Raw genomic sequence first — 23,891 nt, forward strand, 5'->3', positions numbered from 1 at the left:
AATGTCCCATATCAGTCTTCATACTGATTTTTCCCAGTCATCATTTGACTAAATGAAGCTTATCATACAGTATAGGGGCTGGCAAACTACATTTCATGGGCCATATATGGCCCGCCACCTTTTTTTATGAATAAAGTTGACTGGAACAGGGTCATACCCACTTGTTTACATATTGTCTATATCTACTTTCACATTAAAGTGCAAAAGTTGAGGAACTGCAGCATAGATCATATAGCCAACAAAGTGAAAATTATTTCCCATCTGGCCATTAACAGAAAAAGTCTGATATCCTCTGATGTGGTAAATTTCTCAAGAAAAGCTGATAGGTGCAAAAATCTCTAAGTTCTTATATGTTGAAAACTGATTTAACATAGCCTTGATATTTTAATTGGAACTTGGATAGACTGTATGTTAAATGATTGGTTCACACTGTCTTTAATTTCCTTTTTTCTTTTCTTTCTTTTTTTTTTTCTATTCTACTCCACTTTCCCTTACACTGATTGTGTCCTTAAATTTATTAATTAAGGGTATTACACATGTATTCAAAATGCTTCATAATCTTATATGTCAAAGAGTGTTTAATCATTCCCTGCTGTATTACTGGCAGTAACTCTATAATCACACATAAGTCAAAACAAAATTCACAGGGTGCAACATACAGTACTTTTATAATGGTATTAGAAGATCCTGCAAAGTGTAAGCCTAATGACCAGAAAGTTATTTTCCTTATTTTTGGAAGTAATTAACCTTATAAATTCCATTTGTCATGCTATCATTTTAGAGCTATCATTTATATAATTATGGCATTTTTCTATCCCCTGATTATCCATTCACAGGTCTTGCAAAGTCACAAATAGTTCTGCTTGCTTACCACCTGCCCAAATCTGCCACCCCACTCTCCTCAACTTACCCCAGGGATCTTTTCTTCCTCCTTCCATGTATTCTGCCTCTACTTCACCCTCACTCATGCCTCTTTGTCGTCATTTTTCTTTAAATTAAATTCCTTTTTCATTCTTCTTCTTCTTCTTCATATTTTATAACTAAATTTCATTTAAAGTTATTTGTGTCCTGTTTCAACTGAATATTGTAAATGGGGGGTCAGGATAGAGAAGGATCTAAGAATAAGGGAAGGATATGTGAGTATTGTTTCCTGACAATCTAAAATATACCTTATGTTATAAGTGATAATTATAAAATTACCAGATACCGTTAAATAAATTTTAAATAAGGACATATCTGAAGTTTTTCAAAACTTTAGATATGGGATTAAAAAACATAACCAAACGTGGCAAGAGTGAGATCAATGTTAAATTCCATGTATTCCACAGATTCTGTACTATACAGAATAAACCAAGAGTTGCTAGAGGGAGGTAGGAGGGGAGTGGGTTAAATAGGTGATGAGGATTATGCAGGGCACTTGTTATGATAAGCCCTGGGTTGTATGTAAGTGGTCAATCACTGAATTCTACTCCTGAAACTAATACTACACTATATGTAAAGTAAATGGAATTCAAATAAAAACTTGAAAAAAATACCATGTATTCCAATCCTAGAGGAAAAAGAAAGAAATAAAAGTAAAATATATTTTATTTTCCCATAATTCACTTCAAAGTAAGTTTTCAGCTGAAGAAAGGTTATATTCATATCAAGAAACCTGCTAGGAATCAATTGTGATTAGATTATTATACTCTTAGTGAATGCAGTGAAACTCGATTTAGAAACAAATAATGGGATGATCAATATAGGAGAGTAACATTTCCTTATCTATGTCCATTTAATAAATCAATTTTAATGGGCTTGAGGGTAAATGACAATTTTAGGCCACCAAGCAAAATATTCTAAGCCATTGTACCCCAGTTTATCATGATTGGACCTGCATGTCTGTGACCCTTAGGGTGTTTATGTTGTTATCCTCTCTTTCGTACATATACTCTTACTCCAGTGATGAAATGATCTTTGAACAGCATGGTAAAGAACAAAACAAAACAAAACCTCCCATATATCAACAACATGCTAAGTGACTACTTCTCTGATTTTTATATCTCTTTCCAATGAGCTTTGACCAGTGGGTATGAGATTAAAACCTGAGACAAAATCAACTCATACTCTCTCCCATCATAAGAGGAAGAGTTTTTTGTCAGAACATTTTTTTGCGATAGCAAGTACATGTCTAATTTTGTTTTCTGTCACTGTGATGTATAAGTCTGTGCTCAAATTGCATCCTTATAATTTTGGTAATATACAGCATGGTGACTATAGTTAATGACAGTTTCAAATATTGCGTATTCGAAAGTTGCTGAAAGTAGATCTTAAAAGTTCTTATCATAAGAAGAAAAATTGTAACTTTGTATGGTGATGGATGTTAACTAGATTAATTGTGGTGATTATTTTGCAATATATGCGAATGCTAAATCATTATGTAGTACACCTGAAATCATTATAATGTTATATATCTATTATACCTCAATAAAAAAAGATTTCTGAGAGGGGAGGTCTAATTATAGTGTAAATACAAGTTGGTGTACCTATCAAAAACCAAAGCAAGAAAACAATAACAACAAAAAATAGGCATGGCTAAATTACTGTACCAAATCAGTTGCAACATATAGAATTTAAAATTTATGTAGTACTAAACTGCATGAAAATGATGCAAAGTTGAAAGGGGTAAATGAATTTCAAATATTTCAAGGTTCAACTCTCTTGTAGAACTGGTAACATGACCGATTTTTATTCACTATAATATTCCAGAATGCATGTTGTATGTTTTGAGACTATCAGTGAGGAAGTAGTTTTGCCTCCAAGGGAATATTTAGCAATATCTGGTGATTTTAGTTTGGATGTCACCACTGGTAAAAGGGGTGCAATAGGCATCTAGTGAATAGAACCCGGGATGCTGCTAAACTGTGTAAAACACAAAGGGATCTCCTCAACAAAGAATAATTTGGACCAAAATATCAACAATTCCAAGACTACAAAGGTACTCTAGGGTAACCACTAAATTATAATAATTCAACAATAACAAATAGACTGCAAAAAATGTGATAATATAATATATGATTAAAAATATATGACAGGACAAAAGAGAAACATAAAACAGATGAGTTACAAAGAAAACAAAAGTAGGAAAATGATAGCTATTAACACAACTATGTAGGTAATTAAAATATATGTAGACTGACTAACAGTCTTATAAAAAGACTAAGACAAATGTAGACACAGTAAATTTTAAGGGAAGAATCTTAATAGAGAAAAATGGACATTTCATAACAGAGAGCCAAAATTCAGCAAGAAGATAATCATGATCTTAAATCTATTATGTTCACAACCAATAGCTGCAAAATATATGAATCATAACTTGGTAGAACTAAAAGGAAAAATAAAATATTCTACAATGATAATATAAGATATTAGTGCACCAGTCTCAACAGAAACAGTAACAACAAAAGTAAGATCATAAAAGATCTGATTAACACAATTGGTAAGCCTGACTTAATTTATGGATATAGAATTCAATGATTACAGAATTCATGCTCTTTCCGAGTCTGTAGGGATTGTTTACCAAAGTCCACAACATGCTGGCTGATAACTTTTTGATGAAAGTCTCAAAAAATAAAAAGGTTTGTAATCATTCAGAAGTTGTTCTTTGACCAGGAATAAATTAAATTAGACATAGATAGTAAATATACATAAAATAAACCTCCTGTTACACAATAAAAAAATCCACTCATATAATTCAAAAATCAAATTAAAACTTAACAATGGAAATGATAAAAAAAATTTTGAATTAATTATTTTATACATATTAAACTTATAGCTTCTATAGTCATAGTAATGTTCTGTTCCTTGATCTGTGTTCTTACCATATGGGCATTAATTTGTGTAAATTTATTATGCTTTTTATTTATAATTTATATACTTTTCTATGTGTATATTTGAATAAGAAGTTACTAAACTAGGGGCACCTGGGTGGCTCAGTTGGTTGAGCATCCAATGCTTGATTTTGGCTCAGGTCATAATTCCAGGGTTGTGATATCCAGTCTCAAGTCAAGCTTCACGCTGAGCATGGAACCTGTTAAGATTCTCTCTCTCTCCCTATGCCCCTTTTCCCTGCTTGTATTCCATTTCTGTCTAAAAAACAAAACAAAACAAAAAGTTACTAGTAAGTGTAGTCTCATACGGCAATTACTTTCTCCAGTTTATGAACATAATTTAACATTAAGTTATACAAGTTTGTGAGAAAAAAATGTTCTAAAATTAACCGAATATTACTCTATTTAATCCATTTTCATTTAATGTAATTATATCTGGGTTTATAGTCACTATCTTACTCTGATTTTTGTTAGTTTGTTTCTCTCACCTCTTCATGTTATGTCTCCTCAATTACCTTCTTTGGGAGTATTTAATTTATTATTTTTTACTATTTATTTAGTGACTGTCCTAAAGAATAAAATGTTTCCCTCACTTATTACAATTCAGTATAAGTTAATAATTCTGCCTCTTGACAGACAATATTTCGGACCTTACATAATTTACCTCCATTTGTTAACTGGCTGTTGTATTGTTGTTGCATATATTTGTTCCTAATTTACTTAATGCTCCAAATGACATTATTCTTGTTGTTTTTAAATTCAGTATTGATTTTATATACCTACATTTCTACCCTTATATAGGTTTTTATTTCTTTCATTTCTGTGTTTCCAGTTGGGATCAATTTCTTATGTACCAAGAAATCACTGCAATATTTTTTAATGCAGCAGAAACTTGGCAGTGAATTATCTGCTATTCTAGAAGTGCCTGTATTTTACTTCCATGTATTTACAGCTTTACTGTAACTTGTAAGTCGAGTTGATGTAAAACAACCCTGCACATATTTAAATTATACACTTTAATGAGCTTTGTTATGTATATATACTCCCAGGAAACCATTACTACCATCAAGATAACAAATATCTGTATCACCTCCAAAGTTATCTTGCATTCAGTTATATCAGTTTTCCTCCACTCCAGTCTCAGGCAACCACTGGCTTCCTTTTTGTCACTATAGTTTGGTTTGTGTTATCTAGAATTTTATACAAATGGCAAGCTAGCAAGCAGCAAGGAAGGATTCAGCCTAGCGTCAGAGGAAGCATGGTGGGCTGACACCTCGATTTTGATCTTGCAGCTTTCAGAACTGCAAGGGAATACATTTCTGTTGTTTTAAGTCACCTGGTCAGTGGAACTTTATTGAAGTAACCCTATTGACCCTTCATTACTCTCCCCCAGGGATACCATATTTTGAAAAAAATATATCATTCATTTTTTAAAATATTTTTTAAGTTTATTTATTTAGTTTGAGAGAGAGAACAAGTGGGAGACAACAGAGAGAGAGTGAGAGAGAGGGAATTCCAAGCAGGCTTTGCACTGTCTGCATGAAGCCCAGCGTGGGGCTCAAACTCAAGAACCACAAATCATGACCTGAGCCTAAATCAAGTTGGTTGCCTAACTGACTGAGCCACCCAGGCATCCTTCATTGTTTTTAATATAGGCACAACAGTAAATAAGATAGGCTAGTTCTTTCTGCAATGAAAAGTTGTTATGGAGGGAAGACAATTATTTACTATAAATGTGATAAGGAATGTCATTGGATAGAGAATTAGAGCTATCTGTGGGAGGTAACCAATCCAGCTAGATGGGAGAGATCACAAAGAGCATTTTGGAGGTGGCAATGCCTAATTTGAGATATAAAGGATGCATAGAAAATGAGTAAAAGTTGATTGTATTGTCTCATAAAATTTCAAGAAAAAGAAGCAAGTAACGTCACCTGTGGTAAGGATACAAACTATACTATAGAAGGACTGAGAACAGAGACTGGAGAGGTAAGAGGGGCCTGATGTGAATGTTTGAAACTTAACCTAGTAGCAATGGGGAGACAGAAAGTCTTAAGATGACTTAAGGATTGTACTTTAGAAATACAGTTTCATCTGAAGCCAACAGTTAGAAGGCTCTTAGTCATAAGCTCATCAGTGATACTAACTAGGGTGGATATTGTGAAAAGTAAAGAGATTTAGAAACAAAAAAGACAATTAGAAAATAGGATCACTAGTATCTGTTTATTGATTATGAGGAAGGAGGATGAGGTTGAATAAATGGGAGATTATATAATTGTGGACTCTAGCATGGGCATTCAGCACTTTCAGAAGTTATACAGGAGAAGCATGTTGATAAGCTTGGATTTGGATGAGGTTGACGTGACACATTCCAGAGGAGATGTCCAGTAGCAGTCAGTATATTGAGAGGCATATCTAGTTGGTAGATACACATTTGGATGTTATCAGTAAGTAAAGCCAGTAAATAAAGTGGTCCAGATGCCTAGACACTACAGAAAGTGAGAGTATTCAAAGACACAAGGTAGAGTCCTGGGGAATAACTATCTATTGTATGTCAAGGACGTGAACCATGCAAGGTTCATGTAGAAATATAAGCTAATGAAGAGGAAAGAAAAGACAATCCATTGAGTGTAGTAGAATGAGAATCAAGAGAAGACAGTGCTTTTTAGAATGTGAGAGTGGTCAAAATGTGTAACCATATGGTCATATAATCAAATAACATCAATATATTCATTTATGTTTCTCAAGAAAATAAAACTTCTTTTGAGCATTGACCTAAGGTACTTTAAGTTCTCAGCATTTAATTTTTTCCTTTTTTAAAGTTTGTTTATTTTGACAGAGAGAGAGAAAGGGTGAGTGAGGGGAGGGGCAGAGAGAGCAGAGAGAGAAAATCCCAAGCAGGCCCTATGCTGCCTACTCAGAGCCCAGTGTGGGGCTCCAACTTATGAAACCGTGAGAACATGACATGAGCTGAAAATGAGAGTCAGGCACTTAACCAACTAAGCCACCCACGTGCCCCTCTCAGTATTTTCAAAACTGCCCCCAAAAGAATTCTGGGAAAAGAAATCAATTCTTACGTACACATATTTTTAATCAAGAGGACAGTCTAGTTTGCAAACAAACAAACAAAAGCGTGGATTGATTTTTCCCCACAAATGCTTAACTTCAGGAAAAAAAAAAATCAAGCTGATTTCTGATATTTTGTAACAGAATGAGAAGAGGCAGATTTATATTTATGTTCTCTACACTTTTTATTGCTTTCACTGATTCTTTTTTTCTCTTCGTTTCCTATTTTTTCCCCTCTCTGTGAGTTGAAATTCAATTTAAAGCAAAGTAAGGATGAATGAAGCATTGGACCCAGCGAATGCACCACCAACATACTCAGGGTTTTCAATGACCAATTTTTCACACTGTTTGAAGGGAATGAAATATTAGTATTCCTCTCACATTGGAAGTAAGTCGAAAAGGCACAGTTACACTTTTCAGTCTGCTTGTTTTTTATTTGAAGTGTAAACTCACAAACTGTAGTTACAGAGAGGAATGCAAAATGCACAGAACAGAAACTGGATTGTTTTTTTATGTTAAATGCAAGATCTATGCATTACACTTCTACCTAAAAGACTTTCCTTGGACTTTAGAATGCCATCCATTTTAATTGGTTGATTGATATTCATAAAAGGTATTGGTGTCCTAAATAGATACGATATGGTGGGAAGAGAGGAGAAACAGCATTCCTGCCTCTGTTTATACATCAATCTTTGGTATAAAAACAAGCTAAACATAACATTAGCCTTAGCTTCTGAGCCCTAGAAGAGTTTAGCTGAAATAAAATAGGAAAGACAACCTAAATGAAACATTTTGGATTGTAGTCTGCAGCCACAAGTATCTTCTCTCAAAATAAATAACTAAACTTAAGAAGAAAAAGAAATTGTGCAATGAAAATAAATAAAAATGTTAGGATATTTCAAAAAATGTAATGTGGATACTTGAAATATGAATGTAAGTTGTATCTCATTGTCGTATACGTAGGAAAATGAAAAATCTAATATTAAATTTCCAAAGAAATTGAAGCCAAAACTTACTTAAAGCCTAAAATTCCTCTTGAATTAACATATAAAGAAAGACACTCTACCATTTCTCTTACAATGAGTATATCCATGGTGATAGTTCAGTTTATTGTTTGCATACAATAGCACCAACAAAAGAATTCACTCTTCCAGGAGACAGCCTAAATGCAGAAGGAGGTCAAAATACTAAGTGGCTCAGGCTACTTACTCTTCGTCACCTCTTTCACCTCATTCGAAAGATGAATCATTTAAGCAGAGCCATGCCCTTCCTGAGGAAGTCTCCCACTTGAACTCCTATTGAAGTTTTCTAATCATGGTTGCAGTGAGGAATCAGTGACTAGTCTCCTAATGGAATTTCCACAGTCTTAGGGTAGAGTCTAGGCAACTATGTTCGTGACTCTTAGATCACAATGTTACAGAAAACTGGTCTGGATCACCCAGCAGAAGAACCAAGCAACACTCGGAGATCTTGGAAGTAAGGAGGTTTATTTTACGCTGGTGGGCCCAGAGGAGGTCATTCGCCAGAGATCTGAGCCCAGGGCATCAAGAGAGGGGACAATTTATGGTCTGTAACTTCTGCATCCCTCATTAGGAGTAATTTGGTGCCTGTGGCAAGCAGGGTAGGAAGGAAATCCTGGAAGGAGAGTCTTCTGACAAGGACTGGAATTCCCTTATCAGTTTTGTCGGCCATCTTATAACAGATTTTTCCCTAACAACAACACTGTTGATATTCCACGTCCAATCTGAGGAATTGTGCTCCACTGCCAGAATTCATGTTGAAACCCTAACTCTCAATGTGACTGTACTTGGAGATGGGACATTAACAAGGCAACTGAGATGATATGAAATCATAAAAGCGAAGCCCTAATTGAATATGACTAGTTCTTAGAAGAGGGAAAGACACCAGGATGTGTGTACAGAGAAAAAGCTTTGTGAGAATATAGTGAGAAGGCAGCCATCTACAAGACAATGAGAGAGGCTTCAGGAGAAAACAAACCTACTAACATTTTGATCTTGGGCTTCCAGCTTCCAGATCTGTGAGAAAATAAGTTTCTGTTTTTTTAAAGCCGTCCAGTCTGTGGTATATTGTTATGGCAGCCTTGGCAAACTAATATAATAAATATTTGGCTGTGCTTAGAAAAGTATTAATTGCCTGAAATATCAGAATCAGTAAACCCTTCCAAACACGAGATGTGTGGAGAGCAAGTTTTCAACGACCTCAATGAAATCCAAAGTCTTGTGATATTTTTATTATTAATATTTAATTGATAAAAACTTACTAGATGTGAAATATACATATGTTAAACATTTAAGTTGAAAACTTTGGCAAACATGTGCACCCATGTAACCAGTACGTATAGCAAACTTTAAATTATATCCATGAACAGAGAAAGCACTTTCTTGTCCCCTTGAAGTCATTTTTTACACCCCATAGATAACCACTGTACTGATTTTTATCATCAAAGATAAGTTTTTCCTGTTCTTGAACCTGATAGAAATGAAAGCACACTGGAGGTTACTTTTAATATCTGAAATTTTGGCTTAACATTGTATTTATTGATTCATTCAAATTGTGTAACAGTAATTTATTCTTTATCTTTGCACACTAATATTTTTACAGATGAATGTACCAAATTGTTTATCTGTTCTCCTGTAGTGTACTGTAGTGCTTTTCACAGATTTCCTGAGATAAATTCACTTGACCATTGTTTTTTTTCTTTTAATTTCTATGCTAATTTTTATATGAAATTTATTGTCAAATTGGTTTCCATACAACACCCAGTGCTCATCCCAACAGGTGCCCTCCTCAATACCCACCACCCACTCTCCCCCCCCCTCCCTACCCCCCATCAACCCTCAGTTTGTTCTCAGTATTTAAGAGTCTGTTTTGGTTTGCCTCCTTCCCTCTCTGTAACTTTTTTTTTTCTCCCTTCCCCTCCCCGCCCCGGTCTTCTGTTGAGTTTCTCAGGATCCACATATGAGTGAAAACATACGGTATCTGTCTTTCTCTGCCTTACTTATTTCACTTAGCATAACACTCTCCAATTCCATCCACATTGCTACAAAGGGCCATATTTCATTCTTTCTTATTGCCAAGTAGTACTCCATTGTATATATAAACCACAATTTCTTTATCCGTTCATCAGTTGATGGACATTTAGGCTCTTTCCATAATTTGGCTATTGTTGAAAGTGCTGCTATAAACATTGGGGTACAAGTGCCCCTATGCATCAGCACTCCTGTATCCCTTGGGTAAATTCCTAGCAGTGCTATTGCTGGGTCATAGGGTAGATCTATTTTTAATTCTTTGAGGAACCTCCACACTGTTTTCCAGAGTGGCTGCATCAGTTTGCATTCAAACCAACAGTATAAGAGGGTTCCTGTTTCTCCACATCTTCTCCAGCATCTATAGTCTCCTGATTCGTTGATTTTAGCCACTCTGACCGGCATGAGGTAATATCTCAGTGTGGTTTTGATTTGTATTTCTCTGATGAGGAGTGAAGTTGAGCATCTTTTCATGTGCCTGTAGGCCCTGGATGTCTTCTTTAGAAAAGTGTCTATTCATGTCTTCTGCCCATTTCTTCACTGAATTATTTGTTTTTCAGGTGTGGAGTTTGGTGAGTTCTTTATAGATTTTGGATACTAGCCTTTTATCCAATATGTCATTTGCAAATATCTTTTCCCTTTCCGTCGGTGGCCTTTTAGTTTTGTTGATTGTTTCCTTTGCAGTGCAGAAGCTTTTTATCTTCATGAGGTCTCAGTAGTTCATTTTTGCTTTCAATTCCCTTACCTTTGGACATGTGTCAAGGAAGAAATTGCTGCAGCTGAGGTCAGAGAGGTCTTTTCCTGCTTTCTCCTCTAGGGTTTTGATGGTTTCCTGTCTCACATTCAGGTCCTTCAACCATTTTGAGTTTATCTTTGTGAATGGTGTAAGAAAGTGGTCTAGTTTCATTCTTCTGCATGTTCCTGTCCAGTTTTCCCAGCACCATTTGTTAAAAAGACTGTCTTTTCCATTGGATATTCTTTCCTGCTTTGTCAAAGATTAGTTGGCCATACATTTGTGGGTCCAATCCTGGAGTATCTATTCTATTCCGTTGGTCTATGTGTCTGTTTTTGTGCCAATACCATGCTGTCTTGATAATTACAGCTTTGTAGTAGAGGCTAAAGTCTGGGATTGTGATGCCTCCTGCTTTGGTCTTCTTCAAAATTACTTTGGCTATTTGGGGTCTTTTGTGGTTCCATACAAGTTTTAGGATTGCTTGTTCTAGCTTCAAAAAGAATGCTGGTGCAATTTTGATTGAGATTGCATTGAATATGTAGAGTGCTTTGGGTAGTATTGACATTTTAACAATATTTATTCTTCCAATTCATGAGCATGGAATGTTTTTCCATTTCTTTGTATCATCTTCAATTTCCTTCATAAGCTTTCTATAGTTTTCAGCATACAGATCTTTTACATCTTTGGTTAGGTTTATTCCTAGGTATTTTATGCTTCTTGGTGCAATTGTGAATGGGATCGCTTTCTTTATTTGTCTTTCTGTTGCTTCATTATTAATGTATAAGAATGCAACTGATTTCTGTACATTGATTTTGTATCCTGTGACTTTGCTGAATTCATGTATCAGTTCTAGCAGACTTTTGGTGGAGTCTATTGGATTTTCCATGTATAATATCTTGTCATCTGCAAAAAATGAAAGCTTGACTTCATCTTTGCCAATTTTGATGCTTTTGATTTCCTTTTGTTGTTTGATTGCTGATGCTAGCACTTCCAACACTATGTTAAACAACAGTGGTGAGAGTGGGCATCATTGTCATGTTCCTGATCTCAGGGGGAAAGCTCTCAGTTTTTCCCCATTGAGGATAATATTATCTCTGTGCTTTTCATAAATGGCTTTTATGATCTTTAAGTATGTTCCTTCTATCCCGACTTTCTCAAGGGTTTTTATTAAGAAAGGGTGTTGGATTTTGTCAAAGGCCTTTTCTGCATCGATTGACAGGATCATGTGGTTCTTATCGTTTCTTTTATTAATGTGATGTATCACATTGATTGATTTGTGAATATTGAAATAGCCCTGCAGCCCAGGAATGAATTCCACTTGATCATGGTGAATAATTCTTTTTCTATGCTGTTGAATTCGATTTGCTAGTATCTTGTTGAGAATTTTTGCATCCATATTCATCAGGGTATTGACCTGTGGTTCTCTTTTTTGCTGGGTCTCTGTCTGGTTTGGGAATCAGAGTAATGCTGGCCTCATAGAATGAGTCTGGAAGTTTTCTTTCCCTTTCTATTTTTTGGAACAGCTTAAGAAGGATAAGTATTATCTCGGCTTTAAATGTCTGGTAGAATTCCTCAGATAAACCATCGGGTCCTGGACTCTTATTTGTTGGGAAATTTTTGATAACTGATTCAATTTCTTTGTTGGTTATGGGTCTATTCAAATTTTCTATTTCTTTTTATTTGAGTTTTGGAAGTGTGTGAGTGCTTAGGAATTTGTCCATTTCTTCCAGGTTGTCCAGTTGGTTGGCATATAATTTTTCATTGTATTCCCTGATATTTGCTTGCATTTCTGAGAGATTGGTTGTAATCATTCCATTTTAATTCATGATTTTATCTATTTGATTCATCTCCCTTTTCTTTTTGAGAAGGCTGGCTAGAGGTTTATCAATTTTATTTATTTTTTCAAAAAACCAATTCTTGGTTTCATTGATCTGCTCTACTGTTTTTTTAGATTCAGTATTGTTTATTTCTGCTCTGATCTTTATTATTTCTCTTCTTATGCTGGGTTTGAAGTGTCTTTGCTGTTCTCCTTCTATTTCCTTTAGGTGTGCTGTGAGATTTTGTATTTGGGATTTTTTTTTTTGTTTCTTGAGATAGGCCTGGATTGCAATGTATTTTCCTCTCAGGACTGCCTTCGCTGCATCCCAAAGCATGGATTATTGTATTTTCATTTTCATTTGTTTTCATATTTTTTTAAAATTTCTTCTCTAATTGCCTGGTTGACCCATTTATTCTTTAGTAGGGTGTTTTTTAACCTCCATGCTTTTGGAGGTTTTCCAGACTTTTTCCTGTGGTTGATTTCAAGTTTCATAGCATTGTGGTCTGAAAGTGTACATGGTATGATCTCAATTATTTTATACTTATGAAGGGCTGTTTTGTGACCCAGTATGTGATCTATCTTGGAGAATGTTCCATGTGCACTCGAGAAGAAAGTATATTCTGCCGCTTTGGGATGCAGAGCTCTAAATATATCTGTCAGGTCCATCTGATCCAATGTATCATTCAGGGCCCTTGTTTCTTTATTGATCCTGTGTCTAGATGATCCATCCATTGTTGTAAGTGGAGTATTAAAGTCCCCTGCAATTACCACATTCTTATCAAGAAGGTTGCTTATGTTTGTGATTAATTGTTTTATATATTTGGGGGCTCCTGTATTCGGCACATAGACATTCATAATTGTTAGCTCTTCCTGATGGATAGACCCTGTAATTATATAATGCCCTTCTTCATCTCTTGTTACAGCCTTTAATTTAAAGTCTAGTTTGTCTGATATAGGTATGGCTACTCCACCTTTCTTTTGACTTCCAGTAGCATGATAGATAGTTCTCCATCCCCTCACTTTCAATCTGAAGGAGTCTTCAGGTCTAAAACGAGTCTCTTGTAGACAACAAATAGATGGGTCTTGTTCTTTTTATCCATTCTGATACCCTATGTCTTTTGGTTGGAGCATTTAGTCCATTTACATTCAGTGTTATTATTGACAGATATGGGTTTAGAGTCATTGTAATGTCTGCAGGTTTCATGCTTGTAGTGATGTCTCTGGTAGACTTTGTGGTCCTTGCAACATTTCACTCACAGTATCCCCCTTAGGATCTCTTGTAGGGCTGGTTTAGTGGTGATGAATTCCTTCAGTTTTTGTTTGGGAAACCTTTATCTCTCCTTCTGTTGTGAATGACAGACTTGCTGGGTAAAGGATTCTTGGTGCATATTTTTTTCTGTTCATCATGTTAAAGATTTCCTGCCATTCCTTTCTGGCCTGCCAAATTTCAGTAGATAGGTCTGCTACTACCCTTATGTGTCTACCTTTGTATGGTATGGCCTGTTTATCCCTAGCTGCTTTCAGAATTCTCTCTTTATCCTTGTATTTTGCCAGTTTCACTATATGTGGTGCTGAAGATCAATTCAAGTTACGTCTGAAGAGAGTTCTCTGTGCCTCTTGGATTTCAATGCCCGTTTCCTTCCCCAGATCAGGGAAGCTCTCAGCTATGATATTTTCAAGTACACCTTCAGCCCCCTTCTCTCTCTCTTCTGGAATTCTAGATATGGATATTGTTCTATTTGATTGCATCACTTAGTTCTCTAATTCTCCCCTCATACTCCTAGATTTTTTTTATCTCTCTTTTTCTCAGCTTCCTCTTTTTCCATAATTTTATCTTCTAAGTCACCTATTCTCTCCTCTACCTCTTCAATCAGTGCTGTAGCCGCCTCCATTTTATTTTGATCCTCATTTATAGTATTTTTTAATTCATCATGACTTTTTATAGTCCCTTGATCTCTGTAGGTGTAGATTCTCTGCTGTCCTGTATGCTTTTTTCAAGCCCAGTGATTAATTTTATCACTATTTATTCTAAATTCTTGTTCCCTTATATGCTTAAATCAGTTTTGATCAATTCATTAGCTGTTGCTACTTCCTGGAATTTCTTTTGAGAATTCTTCCATTTTGTCATTTTGACTAGTTTTCTTTCCCTTATGCATTTTAAAAGCTTGTTGTGTGCTCTGCACCTGTGAGCACTGCTTTATTAATCGAGGTTCATACTCTGTCCAGGGCCTGGCCCTTCAGGAGGTGTTTTTTCGGGGATTGTTACTTCCTCTCTGTTGTTGTGACTTTGGTTATTTTATTACCCTACTCATAGTAATATTTTGGACCCTCCACCAGGTGTGCTTTGATTTGTTCCTTAGAGTAGCCCTGTAAAGGAAAACAGATAGACAAACAGGAGACAAAAACACGCAAACACACAAACAAATAACACAAACAAACAAATAAACAAAAACAAAAACCTATAGACTAAAAGCAAAAAACCCAAAAACACCAACTACAAGTAAAGAAGAGGGTGGAAGCGGTGCTGAGCATATACAAAGAGAGAAATGACAGGAGTGGGGAAATAAACATTGATTAGGCAGAGAGACTAAAGGCTTAATCCAGAGAGAGAGAGAGAGAGGAAAATAAAGAAGGAGGCAGGGAAAACAAAAGGAAGATAAAGTTACCCAGACAGAGAAACTATATGGCTTGATTATTCCAGAGAGAGAGAAAGGAATGTCAAGAAGGAGGTGTAGAACATGTATCAAGACAATGGATTAAATATGTCTGTTTAGACAGACCAATAACCAGAGTAACCAGCCTAGGGGAGGGAAGAGATATGAAGGAGAAATGGGGGGAGGGAGAGAGAATATATCTATATATCCAGAATTGACCTAGAATTAATCCAGGCAATGCTGCATTGCTTGAAGGTAGTAGCTGTCCGCAGGGTCTGTGCCGCTCAGGTGGATAGGTAGTTACCCAGTGCAAAGGGGTGTGGTTTGGTGTTTTCTGGACCCACCTCCACTAGGGGCTGGGGAGTGATCCCTGAGACCCTGCTTTGGTGGTGGCCGGATGGAGGGGTGGGAGGGAATGGTGATTCCCCAGTCTCCTCTCCATGGAGCTGGACCAGGTGGACTCAGTTGGAGTGGTCCTCACTGTGCTGGGGTGCCGATGGGGTGGTCCTTCTCACTCCGCCAATTCCCCTGACCCTGGGTTTGTCTAGGATTCAAAGTTCGGCTTCCTGAGCTCTGGCACTGAAGATACGCCTCTCAGTGCGGCAATAGGTGGTCCCAGCTGGGTTTGTCTGTGCCACAGCACTTCACGGAGGACTGCTTTCTCCTTCTGCAGACTGAGCCACTTCCCTTGCCATGAGCCCTTGGGTGGCAGATGCAGGCAGCCTTTGTCTTTTCCCACAGCACTTAAGGGAAACTGCGTCCTTTTCCTCCAAACTGTGCCCTCAGCTCAGCCACTCACCTGGGGGTGGCAGATGCAGGCAGGTTCTGTACTATCTCATAGCCCTCCAGGGAAGGAACCACTTTCTCCAGCTGTGGACTGAGTCTCTGACCTAACACCACACCCAGAGCTGGCTCCCCTCCTCCCCAGGTGTGCGAACAGAGAGCCGGCCCCAGTCCAAAGAAAGCCCTGCAGTTAGAGATGGGATCCCTCTCAGTCTCAGTCTGTGGACTTTCTCCTGGCCAGATATGGTCCTCCCCTTCCCTAGCTGCTCTTTCTCTTCCCTTTGTCTCTCTGCAGAAGGGGGTCCCTCCCCTCGTGCCCATGCGGGCTTTTTTATCTCCCCCAGTTCACAGTCACCCACCTATCTTTTTTCCAGCCTTCCCATTGTCTTCTTAGTGGATTCAGTCTCTTTTCCTTCCAGGCTCTGGTGTTCAAAGTTCTTTGGCTTGCTCACTTCTTTCTTTGAGAGACGTGGGAAGTATGGATTCCCCCTACTTCTCCATCATGTTGGCCCCTCACCTCCTCTGTGCTAATTTTTTAAAAGGAATTTTGTGTTCAGGCTTATGAGTGAGAGTCGTTTGTGATATTGGATTTCTTATAATGTCCTTTATAGGTTTGGATATTTGGTCCTAGTAGACTCATAAAATAGTCTAAAACTATGTATTTTTTATATATTTCATGAAAAATATGTAAGATTGTTTAAGATTACTGGGTCCATTTTCATATGGGAAGTTTATGACAAACTTAATTTCTAAACAGATATAGAGACATTCAGATATATTTCTTCTGGTATCAATTTTGGTAAATTGTTTTTCAAAGCATTTTTCCATTTCTTGCAGTTTATCAAAGATATTGGTATCACCGGGGGCTCCTAAATGTCTCAGTCAGTGACACATGTTACTCTTGATCTTGGTGTTGTGAGTTCAAGTCCCACAGTGGGTGTAGAAATTACTTTTTTTTTTTTTTAATTTTATATTGGTATCATATTGTCATTGTATCACCTCATCATCTGGTTATTGTCTGTAATTTTCTTTCTAAATTTACTTCTAGGCCAAAAAGTAAAAGAAATTTTGTCCACTTAGGTTGTATTACATTGAATTTTTAAATTAAATTAAATTTAAATACCTTATATTAATTTTAGGTACACAACATAATGATTTGATATACAAATATATTGCAAAATATTCTCATGATAATTCGTTAACATCCATCACCATACATCATTACAGAATTTTTTTTCTTGTAATGAGGACTTTTCAGATTTACTCTCTTAGCAACTTTCAAATATGCAATACAGCATTATTAACTGAAGTCTCCATGCTGTATATTAAATTCCCATGACTTATTTATTTTATAATTGGAAGTTTGTACTTATTGACTCTTCACCCATTTTACCCATCCTCCAATCCCAACCTCTGGCAACCACCAATCTGTTTTCTATCTCTGTGAGCTTGTTTAGTTGGTTGGTTGGTTTGTTGCTTAGTTGGCTTTGTTTTTTTTGTTTTGTTTTGTTTTTTTACATCTCACATATAAGTGAAATTACATGGTATTTGTCTTTCTCTGACTTATTTCACTTAGCATAATGCCCTCAAGTTCCATCTACATTGTTGAAAATGGCAAAATATCATTCCATTTTACAGCTAAATAATATTCCATGTGATATACATATGTATGTATATCTCATTTCCTTTATCCATTCATCTGTCATTAGACACTTAAACTGTTTTTATACATCAGCTGTCATAAACAATGCTGCAATGAACATGGGAGTGCATATACCTTTTCGAGTTAACAATTTTTATTTTCTTTGGATAAATACCCAGAAGTAGCATTGGTAGATCATATAATAGTTCTATTTTTAATATTGGGTGAAGTCTTTATAATGTCTTCCACAGTGGCTGCACTAATTTATATTCCCACCAGTAGTGCACAAGACATTCTTGTCTCCACATCCTTGCCACTGGTTGTTTTTACTTATATTTTATATTTATATTTACTTACATTTTACTTATATTTTTACTTATATTTTGCTTCCTTATATATTTTACTTATATTTTGTTCTACTTATACTTTTGCTTATGTTTCTACTTATATTTTATATTTTATTTATATATATATACATATACTTATATTATACTTATATTTTACTTACAAAGCCATTGTATTACATTTTTTTATGTCTAGTGCTTACATTTTTTAAGTACAATATTATTACTGTTCTGTAATGTATAAATACATCTGTCATCTTTTTAAGATTTTACTCACGTAGAAAACCCTTTGAAACCATTCTGGGTCTCATCATCCCTCAAGGCCTGCCCCATAGTAAATGGTAAACAGGTTTTTGGTGTTGTTGTTGGTGTTGTTGTTGTTGTTGTTGTTGTTTTTAGAGAGAGAGAGCACACACACAAGCTGGGAAGAGGGACAGAGAGAGAGAGGGACAGAGAGAGAATCTTAAGCAGACTCCATACTCAGTTTGGAGCTTTACACCCGGGCTCGATCCCATAACCCTGGGATCATGACCTGAACCAAAATCAAGAGTTGGATGCTCAGCTGACTGAGCCACCCAGGAGCCCCTGCAAACTTTTAAATATGAAGTGGAGCACCTGGCTGGCTCAGCCAGTAGAGCATGTGACTCCTGATCACAGGGTCATGAGTCAAGCCCCACATTTGGCATGGAGCCTACTTGAATTAAAAAAAAAAAAAAAAAAGTAGATTACATTAATCCCAATATGCAATCTCAGTTTTGTGTACTGGCTCACTATTATAGTGTGGGGTTAAAAATACTTAGCTACATGGAGATCCGCTCATATCTTCACAAAGCTATTTCATCTTTTGGAGGGGTACAATATGGATCTTTTTTTAATAATGATAATATAGTTGACATACAATTTGATTACATTATATTCAGGTGTGCAACATAGTGATGCAATAATTCTTATGCTAGGCTCACCAAAAGCATAGCAACTGTTTGTCATCATCCAATACAATTACAATACCATTCATTTATTCCTATGCTGTACCTTTCACCCCCATAATTTTTCATTCCATAGCTAGTAGCCTGTACCTCCCTCTCCCCTTCACCCATTTTGCCCATCCTCCACCTCCTTCCCCTCTGGCAACTACCAATTTGTTCTGTGTATTTATGAGTCAATTACTGCACTTGTTTGTTTATTCAACTGCTTTGTATTTTAGACTCCACATATAAGTGAAATCATGGTATTTGACTTTCTCTGACTTATTTCACTTAACATAATAACTTCTGGGGTCTATCATGTTGTTGCAAACAGCAAGATATCATTCTTATTTAATAATAATATTATAGAGGAAGGTGGCATGATTTGGGAGCAGATTTCTCATAGAAACATTGCATATTTCACATATTGAATTTGTTGAAATCATGTAAGTTTTATTTTTCTAGGAAAGAGGCACATAAAGCTTGGTAATGTATTTAACAATCACAATATTTTAACATTTTCTAATGTTTTATTTGTTTCCTATGAGAAAGAAAATATCATTAATTATAAAGTAGGAGACTTTAGGCCTTACAAAATATGACTAAGATTCTTATGGAGCAAATACATACAACAAAAATACATGGAACCTCAAAATGCTCAAACCATATTTTGAGCATTGCATAAAACAAACTCCTATTGTTGCAAAGTGAATATATTGGAATTTTTATCATGTACAGCTACTCTATCACGTTTGGCAAAATGTGAATAGTCTGTCACTGTTGGCAATGATGAGCTACTACCTAAAGGTCTAGCTACCAGTTTAAACAAAAGTATGTCTTATCAGGTTGAATTCTAACATATCTAAACATTGGTTATCAAGCAAGCATGAGAACAATTATTTAAATTGTTGTAAAATCTGGACGAAGTTCTATCTGCCTTTTTCTTTTTTTTTAACTATTCAGACCACATTTTCCCGTGAATAATTCATTTGATGTAAGCAAGTCCATATCCTGGAGGCAAGCTCAGGTAACCTTATTGGCTTTAGTCAACCAGAATCATAATCCTGTAATTCAAAATAACCCAGGAACTTTAAGAAACAAGTCTAGGTATTATTCCTAAGATTGTAATCTGCATAGTTTTGCGGATTTTTATACCATTTTTTTTCACAATAAGACTATCTTAATGGTGTGTTAGAAAATCCACGCTCTTAAACTCCACTTAAGTAAAGCATACACATATAAAAAAACAAAAATTCTAATTTCCATTATTCTAGTCAAAAAGTTGCTGATGCTGGTCTGATATAAAGAAAATGAGGCCCTTTTGGAAGCCACTATTGCAGTCTGTGCTTTCTAATTAGAATGCTAACTAAGTACCTCTTAGGTATACATTTCTGGTTAAGTAATCCTGAAATGCAACTGAAATTAACTAATGAGTACATAATACCACATTGCCTATGCTGAAATAATTTGTTTTTTAATGTTTTAATTTATTCTGGGGGGGAGGAGGGGCAGAGAGAAGAGTGGGTGGACACAGAATCCAAAACAGGATCCAGGCCCTGAGCTGTCAGCACAGAGCCCAATGCGGGGCTCAAACCCATGAATTGTGAGATCATGACCTGAGCCAAAGTCAGAGGCTTAACCAACTGAGCCACCCAGGCACTCCAACACTGAAATAATTTAAAGTGCATTCCATACCTCAAAGCATTTATCAAACAGGAATATAATTTTTTTAGTCAATATAGACTTTGAAAAAATAACTTTTGTCACATAAAACCTATTAAAAAAAGATGCTGGAAGGACAATCATTTAAAGGACTGCATTTGGACTATATCATGAATGAAATGCATGGACCTTTATCACTAATTCCTAATGTTCCAAAGAGATCACAGAAACCTAAATCAGACTTTAGGCAATATGTTAATTCTTAAAATTCTTGCAGCCTCCACCTATTTTTTTTTCCCGGAGATTGCACCATGTTACTTGAAATGTATTAGAAGTAGTAACTCATGAATGTTTCCTCAAACATGATAAAAATGACTAAATTATTCTTATTACTCAATTCCAGGACAGAAGGAAGCAATTGGAAATTTTGTAACTCTCCAGAATTGATGTGAAGAAACAGCCACAAGCCATGATTAGACTGAGACTTGTTTGTATTAGGTGGCTAGAATCAATCTATATCGAATGCTCTATTACTCAGCATAAAGAACATGGAAATGTACCACAATCTAGGAGGCTTTGTACAAGCTTTTATTAATATTAAGAATTTAACATTAGGTTTTTTAATAACCCGCCCCCAATCTTACTAAACCAGGAAAATAGAGCAATAAAAATCTTCTGAGTGAAATTCATTTAATTTGGCACAAGTTTGCTTGAAGAAGGAACAAAAAACCATAGCAAATACTATTGATTTAACTTCTTATCCACTTAATTTACCTTATTAAGGTATAACTTAAATTATTTATGGACTATTTAAACATTAATAAGGATTTTCTTCTTTTCCTTTCTTCCAGAAAGTAAAGTAATGATATTGGGTGCAATAACAAACTGTTAATGAGTTTCCAGGGTGACAAACTAAATGATAACTAATTGCATAAGTTAATATAAACATCCACACATTTCATAGGTTGTAAAAAACACAGTAGAATGGTTATAAAGCCTCATTATTTGTACAATGTACTTAAAAAGACACACTGCTATGGAAGTCTTCAGATACATATTCTCTGTAATTTTTACCCCAAAGTGGGCTTTGAGAGTCTAATAGTTTCCATTTTTCTCTGTATTTGTTTATGTAATCCAATATCTGCCTCAGTTCCTTTAAGGATTTTTAGTTGAACAGTTCCTTAAGCATTAAGTAAGGGAGGGGTGTCTGGCTGACTCCGTCAGCAGAGTTTGGGACTCTTGATCTTGGGGTTGTGAGTTCATGAGTTCAAGCCCCACACTGGGAGTAGAGCTTTAAATTTTAAAAAAAGAATCAAGTAGGGAGTGGTCCATAAATATGTCAGGAGACAGCAGAGTTATAACCTATTATATTGCTTCAGTTGACTAAATCTAGAATTCAACCCTCTTTATTTGAATGGACATAAAATGCTTAGAGGGGTTTTTATTTCCTATAGTAAGCAATTAGCCAATAACTTAGAAATGGATCCAACACAAAAGTGTCATTTTGATCTATTTATCATAAAACATGAATATAGAAATCAGACATAGTCTAGCTCTTCAATGAACAAATCTATCCCAGCATAGCATACTATTATCAATTATAAGAAGTTCAATATATGTCAAATTCAGGAGCACCTAGGTGGCTCAGTTGGTTAAGCATCCAGCTCTTGGTTTTGGCTCAGGTCATGTTCTCCTGGGTTCATGAATTCGAGCCCCGCATCAGGCTCAGCCTGCTTGGGATTCTCTCTCACTCACTCTCTCTTTGCCCCTCGCCTGCTCACTGTCTCTAAAGAAATAAATAAACATGTATTTAGGGAAAAATCCCTGAATACATAAATACATAAATAAATAAAGAGTAGAATTTTAAATTCATAGTCAGGCCCTATGTGAAGGCTAAGGTAAAATAAAGAACCTAGTTAGAAAACTTTAATAAAAATAATATACAGTAGGAAGATCTTTCTCTGCCTATGGTCCTTCTAGCCAGACTTAGAATCAAATTGACATGAGGCAGATTAGCAGGAGGAAATCCAAATTAAAAGTACATAGGGGGAATCCACACAGAAAATTCCAACAGACAATGAGGCAACACAAATCTTAGATGAGCTATGGAGAGGAGTAGAGCCTGAGGACACAAAAGGGAGAAAATTCATTAGCAACAAGGTGATAGGAGGTGTTTGGAAAAACAAGATTGCTCTTTTATGCAGATGAATTCCTTTGGTAAAGGGGAGCCTCTGCTAATACTTCTCCTCCTGTTGGAGGCTGTCCTTTCCAATGTAAATTTAGGCAGTTATGGGGGGAGGCAGAGAGCCTTTCCTGCATCTATTGGGTTTTTATTACTTTTAACTCAAAATCTTTATGCCAGAGTGGCACATTTTGGGTGTCATATCCTGCACCCCTTAAATAAATACATGAAATAACCATTTCAAATGGTGTGAAAAAAGGCAACTTGGTTCTTATCCATCTGGCATTCTTCAGATATTCAGAAAATATCTGCTGTCTTCAGACCATTGAAAATCTGCACTGTATTTTCATAATTTTGAAGGATTTCCCATTTTTATTTGGTACTTTTCCTTTCCCACTTTTATCCTGTCTTAAAATTAGCCTTTGGAACTTTTGAACATGAACAGTAAGAGCATAGGGATATCAGACCATAGCTGAATTTTTCTTTCATTTTTATTTAACCAAAGAAAATTTCAGCTAGCCCAGGAGCATATGGAAATGTAATTAAGCTGCAATCTCCATCACCCTGATGCTCACAGATAATATTAAACGCACACACACACACACACACACACACACACACACACACACGATTTGTTTGGGGGCTTTGAGGGTCAGCTGTTACATCCTAAATTTCAAGTGTCAGATAAATGAACGCCACAAAGGAAAAAAATAAGGTTATCTTACAAGAATGGATTCTCTGTCATATGTAAACAATTTGGAGCTTATATTATTTTCTGAGACATCAACAAGATGGCAGAACAGGAAGCCTCAGGCCTTTTCCTCACCTCACACACCCATGGAAATATTGATGCAACAACAATACATAGACCAATTCTTTGTGAAAAATCCCTAAAACAGTTAAGCGTCTTCTGCACACCAGCTAAGCACAAACCCGGCCATTTTGAAGCTGGTAGGAAAAATTGTGGCATCTATTTGCCATAGTCCCTCCACCTGGCTAAATGTTGCATGGTACATGGGGAGGGTACCCCCATCTCCAGCTTCTCTCTCAGAAGGAAAAGAGAAGACTGAAACATAAGTCCATTGTGAAGACATGTAGAGGGGCTGCATGAGGGACTAGTTATTGTCT

The sequence above is a fragment of the Panthera onca genome, chromosome A2 (genome assembly GCF_046562875.1).
Source record: "Panthera onca isolate mPanOnc1 chromosome A2, mPanOnc1 haplotype 2, whole genome shotgun sequence".
Classification (NCBI taxonomy): Eukaryota; Metazoa; Chordata; class Mammalia; order Carnivora; family Felidae; genus Panthera; species Panthera onca.